Source organism: Rhinopithecus bieti, unplaced genomic scaffold, assembly GCF_001698545.2.
Source record: "Rhinopithecus bieti isolate Rb0 unplaced genomic scaffold, ASM169854v2 scaffold_72735, whole genome shotgun sequence".
NCBI lineage: Eukaryota > Metazoa > Chordata > Mammalia > Primates > Cercopithecidae > Rhinopithecus > Rhinopithecus bieti.
The window spans coordinates 141237-154599 of record NW_016827539.1 but is presented as its reverse complement, the minus strand read 5'-3'; positions in this window follow the sequence as shown (position 1 = coordinate 154599).

Sequence of the window (13363 nt, the reverse complement as noted above, 5' to 3'; positions counted from 1 at the left end):
AAAAAAAAAAAAAAAAAAAAAAAAAAAAAAAAAAAGAGATTCTCATGCCTCAGCCTCTTAAACAGCTGGGATTACAGGTGTGCACCACACCACACCAGGCTAATTTTTGTATCTGTAGTAGAGATGGGTTTTGCCATGTTGGCCAGGCTGGTCTCGAACTCTCTGACCTCATGTGATGTGCCCACCTCAGCCTCCCAAAGTGCTGAGATTACCACACCTGGCCATATTTGGATCCTTTTCTAAAAGCAGTTGATAACATCTACTTTCAAAAGTTGTTTCTTGGCTGGGTGCAGTGACGCACGCCTGTAATCCCAGGACTTTGGGAGGCCAAGGGGGGCGGGTCACCTGAGGTCAGGAGTTCAAGACCATTCTGGCTAACAAAGAGAAACCCCATCTCTACTAAAAATAAAGAAACTAGTAGCCAAGTGTGGTGGCGAGTGCCTATAATCCCAGCTACTCAGGAGTCTGGGACAGGAGAATTGCTGGAACCCAGGAGGCGGAGGTTGCAGTGAGCCAAAATCGCGTGTGATTAGAACCACAATGAGGCCGGGCATGGTGGCTCACGCCTGTAATCACAGCACTTTGGGAGGCTAAGGTGGGCAGATCATGAGGTGAGGAGTTCGAGACCAGCCTGACCAACATGGTGAAACCCCGTCTCTACTAAAAATACAAAAATTAGCTGGTCCTGGTGGCACATGCCTATATTCCCAACTACTCAGGAGGCTGAGGCAGGAGAATCGCTTGAATCCTGGAGGCGGAGGTTGCGGTGAGCTGAGATTGTGCCATTGCACTCCAGCCTGGGCAACAAAAGCAAAATTCTGTCTCAAAAAAAGAAGAAACCACAATGAGATGAACAACTAAAGAAATCTCTCCTAAAAGAGCCTCACGCTGTGACCTCAAGTCCCTGAATGAGACAACTACCGCCCACCCATGATGGTGAGAGAGTGGCGCTCATGCCTATGTTTTGGCCAATCTCTCATCACAGATAGGCTGACTGGAAGGACAACGTTGTTTGTAAAAATTCTCTTTGGGAAGCCATTGGGCTGGGGTGGCTCCGGTCCTTCAATTTCTCCATGAAGAAACCTTGCCCTATGGGAACCTCACATTTAATCCAGAAATGGCGCCAGCCTGAAACCCCCAGCCCTAACGAGAGACTTTCCACTCTAACTGGCGAGTTGTCTTCCTGGGTTTGCTTCTGCAAAGGCTTGATAACTGTCCCCCTGGCTTTCCCGGGGAGTGCCAGTCACCCACAGTCTTGTGATAGGAAGGTTCACTGAGCAATAAATGCTCAAATAAACTTTTTTTCTTTCTTTAAAATTTTTAATAAATAGAGTTGAGGTCTCACTATGTTGCCCACGCTGATCCCAAACTCTGAAGCTCAAGTGATCCTCTCACGTCAGCCTTCCAAAGTGCTAGGATTACAGGTCCGAGCCACCACACCTGGCCTCAAATAAACTTTTTTATTTTTTCAATTTTTTCAAATAAACGTTTTTTTGTTTTTTTTTTTTGAGATGGCGTCTTGCTCTGTTGCCCAGGCTGGAGTGCAGTGGTGTGATCTTGGCTCACTGCAACCTCTGCCTCCCAGGCCCAAGTGATCCTCCTGCCTCATCCTCCTGAGTAGCTGGGTCTACAGGCATGCACCACCATGCCCAGCTAATTTTTTGTATTTTTGGTAGACATGGGGTTTCACCATGTTGGCCAGGCTGGTCTCAAACTCCTGAGCTCAAATGATACACCTGCTTCAGCCTCCCGAAATGCTGGGACTACAGATACGAGCCATTGCACCTGGCCCGCTTGCCTTTAAAAGCCTGCTTGTAGCCAGGCATGGTGGCTCACGCCTGTAATCGTAGCACCTTGGGAGGCTGAGGCAGGCAGATTACTTGAAGTCAGGAATTCCAGACCAGCCTGGTCAACACGGTGAAACCCCGTCTCTACTAAAAATACAAAAAAATTAGCCAGACATGCTGGTGTGAGCCTGTAATCCCAGCTACTCAGGCTGAGACAGGAGAATCGCTTGAACCTGCGAGGTGGAGGTTGCAGTGAGCCCAGATCCCACCATTGTACTGCAGCCTGGGAGACAGAGGGAGACTCCGTCTCAAAGAAACGCCTGTTACAAAGGCTGAAGGGAGCTCATATTCCAATTCTGAGTCTCCCCAGTGGTTGTCTTCACCTTGGCCCAGGTGAGCTCTACTTACAGGGATTTTTGCCTCGCTTTCTTCTTCGGGGGCCACTCTCTAACTCATGATGTTCCCTTCCCTTGGAGCGACAGGAACTAGGCCCTCGCTGCTTCAGGCTGTTCTCCCTATCTCAGGATGTTGCATTTCCAGCATGTTCCACAGTTATTCTTGGGAAACACAAGCAGGAAAGGGATTGACCTGGATGAAATTGCAGTGGCAGGAAAACTCTGTGGCGGCCCCTGCAGGGAGGCCCAGGGTTCTCTGGCTTCCGAGGGCCCATGGTGGGCATCCACCATTCTCAGCAAGGTTGGGGGATGCTCAGTGCCTGGGAGCCATCAGTCTGGAAGGCTTCCTGGAGGAGGTGACTTAGGCCAGTGAGGGCAGTGACTGGGGGTGGGGTCATTCTGGGAGGGCCCAGCAAGAAAGGGACAGGGCCCTGGAGAACAGGATGAGGCAGAAGCAAGGGTACAGCCTCCCAGAGGCCCAGGGCAGGGTCCCACCGACCCCTTTCAGGCCAAGGGTAGCAGGAGGTAGAAACCTCAGGGGCCCCCATAGTGTACAGGCCAGTGGCTGGTTTCCAGGTTGAGGGGCTCAGGGTGTGAGGCCTGAGGGGCTGGAGGCCTCGGGAGGAAGTCCAAGTGGTCTGAGATGGCCCAAGCTGGGTAGCCCTGGTGAGGGGTACGTGATGGGGGTGGAGGGTGCTTGGGTGAGTTGGGGTTGGAGCTGGGCCTCCAAGGACCCAGAACCCTGAGGTTTGAAGACTGGTTCTGGCAAAGCATCACGTATACCACAGACACTCAATCATTGTGTGCTCAGCAAATTTTTGTGTTTTTTCTTTACCCTGAAGTTTACTTTGTTCATATTCAAAATGTAAAATGTGCTGAGCCTGCTGCCCCAGGATGTTCCTGCGCAGGGTGAGCTTCTCACTCTGTGGGGTGTGAGAGCCAGTCCTGCCAGGCCGTCTCACAGCTCCCTCCCATGGATGGCTACAGGAGAGAAAAAGCAGCATTAGCAGAGGCCTTGCCTGCAGGAGGGCGACAAAAGGCAAGGAAAGGAGGGAGGGGGGCTCAGGGTCTTAGAGAGCCGAGCTCCAGTCCCAGCTTTGACCCCAGCCTCCCACACCCATCCTGAGCCTCCCTCTGACTCTCCAGCCCTGCACCGCCCTAGGGACCCCCAGTCCGACCCTCCCCAGGGGCTCCCCCGGGGAGGCAGTGCTCCCTTCTGACCTGCAGCTGGCTTCTTCCTGATCCCCCACCTATTCCTCTCAAAGCAACCTTGGAGGCAGCAATGCCTGTCACCCAGCTCTTCACAGCCATGTCAGCGTCAGGAGTGACCTCAAAGGCTCTGGAGACAGAATCTGGATGGGGGAAGAATGAGCCAGGTGACCTTGGTGACCCCACGCCCACCCCACAAATTGGGCACATGAGGGACTGTGGGGATCCAGGTCCCACCTGAGAAAAACACCCAGACCCTCAAGATGGCCCCATCCCACCAAACTCAGTAGCGGAGAACAGGCCCTGAGCCAGTCTCCAAACCCAGCAGGGGGATGGAGGATAAGGGGTCTGTCGGGTAAATGGGGAAGGAATGAGCCAGGGGATGTCAGCGACCCATGACCTCTGTCCCCCACAGACTGGGAATGTGAGGGGCTGTGTCCCATTAGACTCTGGGGCAGGGACCTGAAAAAAACACTGGAACCCTCAAGATGGCCCTGTCCCACCGAGCTCAAGGGGAACAGGCCCTGAGGCAGGCTCCAACTCACTCTGCCCTCTGCAGGGATCTCCTGGTGACCTCAGGGTGGTGACTTTGCCCCTCTGGGCCCTCCCTCCCACGGGCCATGGGGACCCCACCCTCCACCCCCAGCTTGGCAAGAGGAGCCAGGGGGACACGAGGAGGCTCTCAGAGCAGGACTGGCTGGTGCAGGCCTCACAATGAGAGCCAGGCATGCTGCAGAGGGGTCTCCAGGCTCTGGAGTCAGGTTCCCTCTGAGTGCCCAGGCATTGCCCCCACTAAACCTGAGAACCCAGCACAGGGATGGAGGCTGGGGGGCCTGTTGGGTCCCGTAACAGCTTCAGGCCTGTAACTGGGGACCCAGCCTGGTACGCTTCCACCCAACCCTACCCATGTCCCACTCCCAGCCCAGGCCTTCCCCAGGAGTCTCCTGCTGACCAGAAGCCTCTTTCTGATCTTCTTCAGTGGGATGCTGGCCCTTTGGCTGAGCAATAGCCCTGGAACAAGAGCGATAGCAAAACACATTATTGACTCCGATGACACACAGATTAGATATGCTCATGGGACAGCCTGGATGGGGGAGGAATGACCAAGTGATGTCGGTGACCCCATGACCTCTGCCGCCCCCCTCCAGACTGGGGACATGAGAGTATGGAAATCAAGGTCCCACCACATGCTGGGGCAGAGACCAGAGAAAAACAATGGGACCCTTCAGGTGGCCTCGTCCCACTGAGCTCAGCAGGGAGAACAGGCCCTGAGCCAGGCCCCAACCCCCTCTGCCGGGACCTCCTGGTGACCTCAGGGCGGTGACTTTGCCTCTCTGAGCCCTACTTCCTACAGTCCATGGGGACCGCACCCTCCAACCCTAGGCTGGCCGGAGGAGCCAGGGGTACACGTGGAGGCTCCCAGAGCAGGACCAGCTAGCTGGTGGGGGCCTCACAATGCAAGCCAGGCACAGAGGGAGCTCCAGGGTCTGGCGAACAGTGTTTCTCTGAGTTCCCTGAAATTGCTTCCACCAGGCCTCTGTTCTCCCCAGCAGGGGAACAGAGACTGAGGGGCCCTCCAGGTTCCCTGAGAGCTCTAAGCATGTAGCCGGGGTCCCCCCATCTCTGGTGTCCTGGAATCTCAGCCCAGGGGGAAGCATTTTCATCCCCATGCCTTCTCACAGGGGCATGTTTTTCTTATGTAATCTGGAGCCCCCTGCCCACAGGGGAAATAGCCACTGTCCTGCTCCTGTCCCGGGGCCTGGTGGCTGGAAGTAGTCAGGGCCCAGCTGGTTGTAAGGTGAGATCTTGACCTTCACCCTAAGGCCCCTAAGGACAGGTCCTCTGAGTGTCTGCATGTCCTTACAGTGACAGCTCAGCCACACCGGGAAGAAAGCCCAAGACATCTTCCTTTCCTCACATCTGCAATCTTGGCAGGTCCCAATCTTGCAAGGAACACAGCTGGAGGGGTCACCTGGGACCTGAGCCTCCAGGGAGGGTAGCCCAAAGCCTTCTGGCTGCCCCCCAGCCCCTTCTCCTTTTGTCTGGGGAGCCTCCCCTTGGCCTCAGCTCCTCAACCATCAGAAGTTGCCTCTGCAGGCCTCGGGGAAGCTGCTCCAAGGCCCCTCACGACCAAGTGCTGGGGGCCATCATCTCCCAGCTTCCAGCCCTTCCCAGGCCACCTTCCCATCCCCAGGGCCCCTCGCCCCAGGCTGCAGCACATCAGGGGCCATCACAGAGGCTGTCCTTCACCTGCCCCTCCCACATCTTGCTCTCTGATGGCTCTGATGCATGAGGCAGCCACAGAAGGCTGGGGCTGAGACCAGGGAAGGCAGCCAGTCCTATCTGGCCCGACCTAGCCAGTGGCTGCAGTCCCTGAGTGCCAGCTTGTCTTACTCCTTCCAGCGTCAGCCCTGCCTGGACTCCTCCCAGGGCTCCTCTGGACCTGGGGGATGGCAACCACTCTCTCTGGAGTCAGGCCCTGAGCCTTCTCAGCCCTCCTGACTCCCTGTCACCTGATCTACCTTGCAAACAGTCTGTCCTCTGTGAGTACCTGCTGCAACTACCAGACCCTAGGCCCTCTTCACTGCCCCTGCTGTCCCCCTTAGCCTCTACAGCTGCCCCCATACTGAGCCCCAAGCCTTGGCCCCTTAACCCTCTCCTCCACTCCCTGGGCCCTCAGAAAACAGCTGTCAGTCTCCCAACCCCCATTCTTGTCCGCAGCCCATTTCCTCTGTGGCCCAGGGTCCTGACCTCACCACTCCCTGCTTCTGCAGAGCCCAAGGCAGGACCCGTGGGTGCTGAGGACCTGTTGTGGGACAAGCCAGGACAAGCCTGAGGCGCCTGTCCTCCTGCAGGGGACAGTGGAGCAGAGCCAGGGCCACCCCGGGGGGAGCTGGGTGCAGGGAAAGGGGCGGACTGGCCCTCACCCTGCTCTTGGCCACTGCCTCTCCAGGATCCCTTCCCGGGTCCCCTCCAGCCTCACCTTCCTTACCTGCCCTTTCCAGGGGCTGTCCTTGCCCTCTCCCTTTGGTCCCTGTGGCCCTTTCTAGAAGGAAAGCTTGATTTCCTCCCTCCAAACAATTCCCTGCTGCACTTAGGCCTGCCCTTAACTGAGAACCCCATGCCTCAGTCTCCATCCCCAGAGACTCCTCATCCTCGCTGACTAACCCGGCTGCTCAGCCCCGACCATGCACCACCTGTGCTGTCCCTGCTGGAGCAGCTCACCCACCTGGGGCCCCTGGTGGTCTCCACACGCTTGCCCTGGGCAGGAGGCTCCCTCTGTTCCATCACTGGCCCCCATACACTCTGGCTTAAGTCAGCCTGGAGGGGCTGGATAGCAGCTGTTTCCTGGCCCCACCCTTCTCTATGCCAGGAATAGCTTCATAGCGAAGGTGTGGCTTCTCTGGAAACACGTGATACGGGCCTACGCCGAACTTCCTTCTCAGGTGATCATGATATTTCATTTTATTTTGTGTATTTTTTTACCTGCTGTGACATCGAAGAGGAGAGAATGCTCCTGGTTCTGAGGTTAAGGGACAGAGTGCTGGCCGCTGGGCAGGCCTTCCTTGTGGCTGGTGGGGAAGGAACTTAGTGGAGTCCCAGGTGGCAGGGGCAGTACCAGGGACAGAGAGGAGGGGGCATCCAAGACCCCACAATGTCACCAACCAGGAACGTTAAGAGGAGTCCAAGCTTGTTGTGTGAACCCAGTTTCAGGTCCAGCCCCGCACCAACCTCCGTCTCAGGGTCTGCAGTCCTCTCCAAACTCATCATTATCGCTGCACCCGTGACTTTTGGTGGAACAGCCTTCCCTTGGGAGTTTTGTGTCTGGGGCCAGCAGTCCTGGGAGGCTTTCTGGAGGAGGCGAGACTTGGACCTGGGAGGGTAATGACCACAGGGCAGCCTAGGAAGGGCCCCTTGAGGGAAGATCTGGGAGGTTTGGGGTCAGGCTTCTCAGAGCTCAGGACGAGGTTCCTCTGCCCCCTTGCAGGCCAGGGACAGCAGGAGGGGGAAACCTCAGGGACCCAAGTGAGTTTGTCCCAAGGACTGGGGACCACATCGTGACAGAAAAGCAAAGGAAGCTGCCAGCCAATGCCCTCAAGCTCAGACGAAGCCACCTGCTCCCTAACCTAACCCTGACTCTAGCTCCTAGCAGGTGGGTCCCAGGTGGAGCCTCTTGGTGCGGAGAAGTAAACAGTGACACCACAGCAATGGACCTAGTGGTCACCCCTCACACCATAAGCCAAGCGACATGCCCGCGGCTGTTCCATCAACAGAGAAGTTTGAGCTGCCTGGGAATGCTGTGTGGCCACAGCCTCCACCGTGCTGGCTCTAGGCACAAAATGAAGCTGCCGAGTTCTTAGAACCACATGGTGAAACCCCATCTCTACTAAAAACACAAAAATTACGGCTGGGCGCGGTGGCTCACACCTGTAATCCCAGTACTTTGGGAGGCTGAGGTAGGCGGATCATGAGGTCAGGAGATGGAGACCATCCTGGCCAACATGGTGAAACCCCATCTCTACTAAAAATACAAAAATTAGCTGGGTGTGGTGGTGTGTGCCTATAGTCCCAGCTACTCAGGAGGCTGAGGTTGCAGTGAGCTGAGATCGCACCATTGCACTCCAGCCTAGCGACAGAGCCAGACTCTGTCTTAAAAAAAAAAAAGAAAAATTAGCTGGGTTGGTGGTGCACCTGTATTTCCAGCTACTCAGGAGGCTGAGGCAGGAGAATCACTTGAACCCAGGAGGTGGAGGTTGCAGTGAGCTGAGATTACACCACTGCACTCCTGCCTGGGTGACACAGTGAGACTCCATCTCAAGAAAAAAAAAAAGATTCCTCAGATCCATGAGGCAGACACTGGCAGCAGGGAGTCCATCCCATGGAGCTCATGGAGCTGCTGGCCTGGGCTTAGCAGGTGCCATGTCCACACCAGACTCTAAAGGGCTGGATCATGGGCCTTGGCAGAGGGCTGGGACACCTGGCATGGGGGGAGGGCACCATAATCTAATCCTCACAAAGATGCCATTGGAGTGGGGGCCAGGAGACCCAGGGCCTGGATAGACTAGAGCAGTGAGCAGAGGTCTTGGACAGGCTGGCCTGGACCCTCACGATGGCCCTGTCCCACTGAGTACAGGCTCCATACCAGATTCTGCCCTCTCTGCCCTTTGCAGGGACCTGCTGGTGGCCTCTGGGCAGGGACTTTGCCCCTCTGAGTTCTATCTCCCAGAGGCCTTAGGACCCCACCCTCTACCCCTGGGTTGGTGGGAGGAGCCAGGGGGAGACACGAAGTCTCTCATAGCAGAAGTGGCCAGTGTAGACCTCACTGTGAGGGCCAGGCATGCCGCACACGGGTCTAGGCTCTGGGGTACAAGGTCCCAGAGAGTCCCCCAGCACTGTTCCTGCTGGGCTTGGGATACCAGCCCAGGGATGGTGCCTGAGGGGTCCACAGACGCCTTTCTCATGGAAGGGAGGCTTTGCATTTTCTGTGCTGGAGATTATCCTTCATTCTAGAGCTGTGCAGCAGCCAAAGCTAGGGTATGGGGTGGCTGTGTTAGGAGGGAGGAGATGATTTCACTGTAAGTATGTAACTTATTTAGGAAAAGTATAAAGCGTCCTCGAAACCTTGCCGGCCAGCTGGACGCTGCGGGACGCTCTGCTTCTCCAGGCAAGGCTATGGCAATGCCTGACAGGACCGCAGGCCTTCTCCTGAGGCGCGTGGTTCTGCCACCAGCACGTCCACAGGCCTTCGCAGAATGGAGGCCCAGGGTGCACGGAGCAGGGAAAGTGCTGCTGGCCACAGCCCCTTGGCCAGGATACCCCCACCCCAGCAGTCTGTGGGTGTCTGGACCAGGATCTGCCCCTCAGAGGACCCCCACTGGGCTCCCGCCCTGATGCTCTGAAATCTGCTCCCTCCTGTACGACCCTGTGACCCTGTCACAGGACTTCATCCCAAGTCACCTCACCCTGGCTCCTCCACCATTAAGGTCCATGGTGTCCCCATGGGCTGCCAGAAGTCATTCAGGTGGTGGGGCATCTGGGGAGTGTTGGGAAAGCCGGGCCCCGTCCTCATACCTCACCAGGTGCCAGCAATGGATACAGATGGAAACATCCAGAGTGGCCATCCAGTGGAGGAAAATCTGGATGGATTCCTTTCTAGTTTGGGAGTGGGGAAGGCTTCCTAAGCACGGTGCAAAGCCAAGATGATTGCTTTCACTACTTATGAACTGAAATCTTCTGCAACAAAAAAAACAAACATCATTGGTAAAGTGTAAACGGATGCTGTCAACTGGAAATAAACATTTGGCAGGTCGCATGACAAACAGACCCAGTTTCCTGGGTATTTGCAGGCCTTTTGGAAAAAGAGAAGAGGAAGGCCAAAGACCCCAAATAAACAGAGTGAAGGGACCTGCGGCAGGGAGATTCCCTTGTGAACGCCACTACCCCCTGGTGAAGGGGAATCGAGGTAGAATGGAGGATGCTACTGCTGGTTTTCAGATGCGGAGAGTGTCCTGAGGATCTGGGGCCCCAGTGTGATCACAAGGGCCTTGAAATGTGCAAGGTCAGGCAGGAGCCTCAGAGCATGGAGAGGCAATAGGGGAGAGTCGTGTCCGCCACTACTGGCTTTGGGGATGAAGGCAGCTGTGAGATAAGGGTCTCAGGCAGCATTTGAAGCTGAAGGCAAGGAGATGGCTTCTGAGAGTCTCCAGGAAGCAACGCAGTCCTGGGGCACATGTGTTCCAGCTGGTGAGACCCCTGTTGGACTTCTAGCCCCAGAACTGTCAGGTCCGATGTTGGAGTTGTTTATGGCCACTTGGTTTGTGGGAATTGGCTGCGGCAACCACAGGAATCTCACGTGGGGGCTGCACACACAGTTCATAGGAAAGGAAAGTAAAACGACCTCTCTTGTACAGAGGATCCTCAACCTCACTTATTACAGGGAAACGTAAACTTCTTGGGGAGAGGGGCAAAAAGCAACACGCCCTGAACTAGTCATGGTGACTCATGCCTGTAATCCCAGCACTTTGGGAGGCCGAGGTGGGTGGATCACTTGAGGTCAGGAGTTTGAGACCAGCCTGGCCAATATGGTGAAACCCTGTCTCTATTAAAAATACAAAAATTAGCCAGGTGTGGTAGCATGTGCCTGTAATTCCAGCTACTTAGGAGGCTGAGGCATGAGAATTGCTTGAACCCGGGAGGCAGAGGTTGCAGTGAGCCAAGATCGCGCCACTGCACTCCAGCCTGGGCAACAGAGTGAGACTCAATCTCAAAAAAAAAAGCAACACACTCTGGTAGCAAAGTTTTGTTGAACAGGCATCTGGGCACCACAGGCAGGGAACAATTAGTACTATCTGTGGAGGGCAGAGTGACCCCATTAACCAGATCACAGATGTAATTATGCTGTGACAGAGATGTCCCTCCTGGCCAGGGCAGTGCAGCATGCTCCTGACACAGCTTGGCCTGTGCCATAAGGAAGGCAGCCAGCCACAGAGGAGTTTGTCCAAAGATACACAAGGCATGGGAGAAACCAACCCCAGGCTGACCTCCTGTGGTGAGATGGGTAAGGGGGAAGGGCAGCAAGCCAGACTCCTCCCAACACACTTTGTATTTTGAACTATTTGGAGTCACTCCCTATTAGAACATTTTGTGCTCAAAACACAGTGACTAGTCTGTCATCAAGTAAGGGTATTGGGGCCAGCCTTCTCTGGGGGCAGCAGATTGGGCCACTCAGGAGTTCACAAGCCCTCCTCAGCTCCGCAGGCACCTGCCTGGAGGGGTCTCTGCACATGGCATTCCTGCGTGGGCAAAATCAGCCACACTGGCCTGGAGGGAAGCTGGGGCTGGAAGAGGCAGGAATGGCAGCTTTGTATCACCGAGGAGGACATGAGCACTGACCACTGGAGCTGACCTGGAAGGTGCATGGGGCTCTGGGGTAGACCCAGCCCTGACACACAGGGCTTCAGGCACTGGAGATCTCACCTAGCAAACCTCGCACAGCACAGATGGAGAGGGAGTCTTTAGTGTACAATGGCCGATGAGACTCCTGCAGGAGAGGGACTGCATTTTGGCCTCCCTTGTGTCTCAGCCCCCTACTTCCTGCCCCTGCCTGGCAGTGCAAGCTCTCCTCTCCCCACATCTGCCTCCCACTGCTCCTACACCCCAGGTATGGAAAGGTCCCCTCTCCAGGGCCCCTGACGACTAGAATCCACACTCGCACCTACAGCCTTGAGTGGTGCTGTGCATGCAGCCCACTAGACGATCTTCCTCCCACGTTTAGGCACCTTGGGCACCCAATCCTGCAGACAGCAGCATGCTGAGCTGGGGGAGTGAGGACTCCCCTGAGGCTGTGGGTGCTTGTCACTTGCAGAAGGGCACTTGGAGGGATGGGCATGTGCCTCCTTAACAGGCCCATAGGTGCGGATTTGTGTGTTGGGACCATAAGCTCTGACTGCAGACAAACAGAATTTTAAAAACCGCGCTCACAGAGAGCTAAGCTGACAGCTTCCTAGCTCCTAGAAAGAAAAGCTGAACTGTGTGAAGGCTTCAGGCACTGTGCTGAGCGCTGTCCCTGCCAAGGGGAAGTGCATCGTACCCTGGCCCATGAGCCAAACCTGAGTCACAAAGGTTTCCACAGGCTCCTGGTGCAGCATCGAGGGGAGGGGGTGTCTGGCTGCAGTCACCAAGATGGAGCAGGGAAGCCGTCAGGGCTCCTGGGCGCTGCCTGGATGTGTCTGCCATCCACCTGCCCCTGGATCTCTGCACCCACCTACCAGCCTGATGACAATGCAGCCTGACATGGTGCGTTGAGCACCAGGAGAATGCAGAGCTCCCTTTTTTTTTTTTTTTTTTTGAGACACAGTCTCGCTCTGTAGCCCAGGCTGGAGTGCACTGGCATGATCTCGGCTCATTGCAGTCTCCACCTCCCACGTTCAAGAGATTCTCCTGCCTCAGCCTCCAGAGTAGATGGGATTATAGGCGCTCACCACCATGCCCAGATAATTTTTGTAATTTTAATAGAGATGGGGTTTCACTATGTTGCTCAGGCTGGTCTCCAACGCCTGACCTCAGGTGATCCACCTGCCTTGGCTTCCCAAAGTGCTGGGACTACAGGCATGAGCCACCACACTCAGCCGCAGAGCTCCTCTTTATTCTGTGATTCGTAAGATAATCATGTCATCATCCAGGTGGGCCCAATTTCATAATTAATGAATTTCAAATGAATTTAACTCATTTCCTGTAGATGGGCATTAGGCTTTTTTTCTGGGGGGGGGCGGGGACAGAGTCTCACTCTGTCACCCAGGCTGGAGTGCAGCAGCATGATCACGGCTCACTGCAGCCTCAACCTCCCAAGGCTCAGGTGATTCTCCTGCCTCAGCCTCCCAAGTAGCTGGGACTATAGATGCATACCACCATGCTTGGGTACTTTTTGTATTTTTAGTAGAGATGGGTTTCGCCATGTTGGCCAGGCTGCAATTTTTTTTTTTTCTTTTAGATGGGGAGTTTTACTCTTGTTGCCCAGACTGGAGTGTAATGGCGTGATCTCAACTCACTGCAACGTCCTGGGTTCAAGCGATTCTCCCGCCTCAGCCTCCTGAGTAGCTGGGATCACAGGCACGCGCCACCACGCCCTGCTAATTTTGTATTTTTAGTTGAGATGGGGTTTCTCCATGTTGGTCAGGCTGGTATCGAACTCCAAACCTTAGGTGATCTGCCCGCCTTGGCCTCCCAAAGTGCTGGGATTACAGGTGTGAGCCACCGCGCCCAACCTGCATTTTAAAAATCTGATGGGCCGGGCGCGGTGGCTCAAGCCTGTAATCCCAGCACTTTGGGAGGCCGAGATGGGCGGATCACGAGGTCAGGAGATCGAGACCATCCTGGCTAACACGGTGAAACCCCGTCTCTACTAAAAATACAAAAACTAGCCGGGCGAGGTGGCGGGCGCCTGTAGTCCCAGCTACTCGGGAGGCTGAGGCA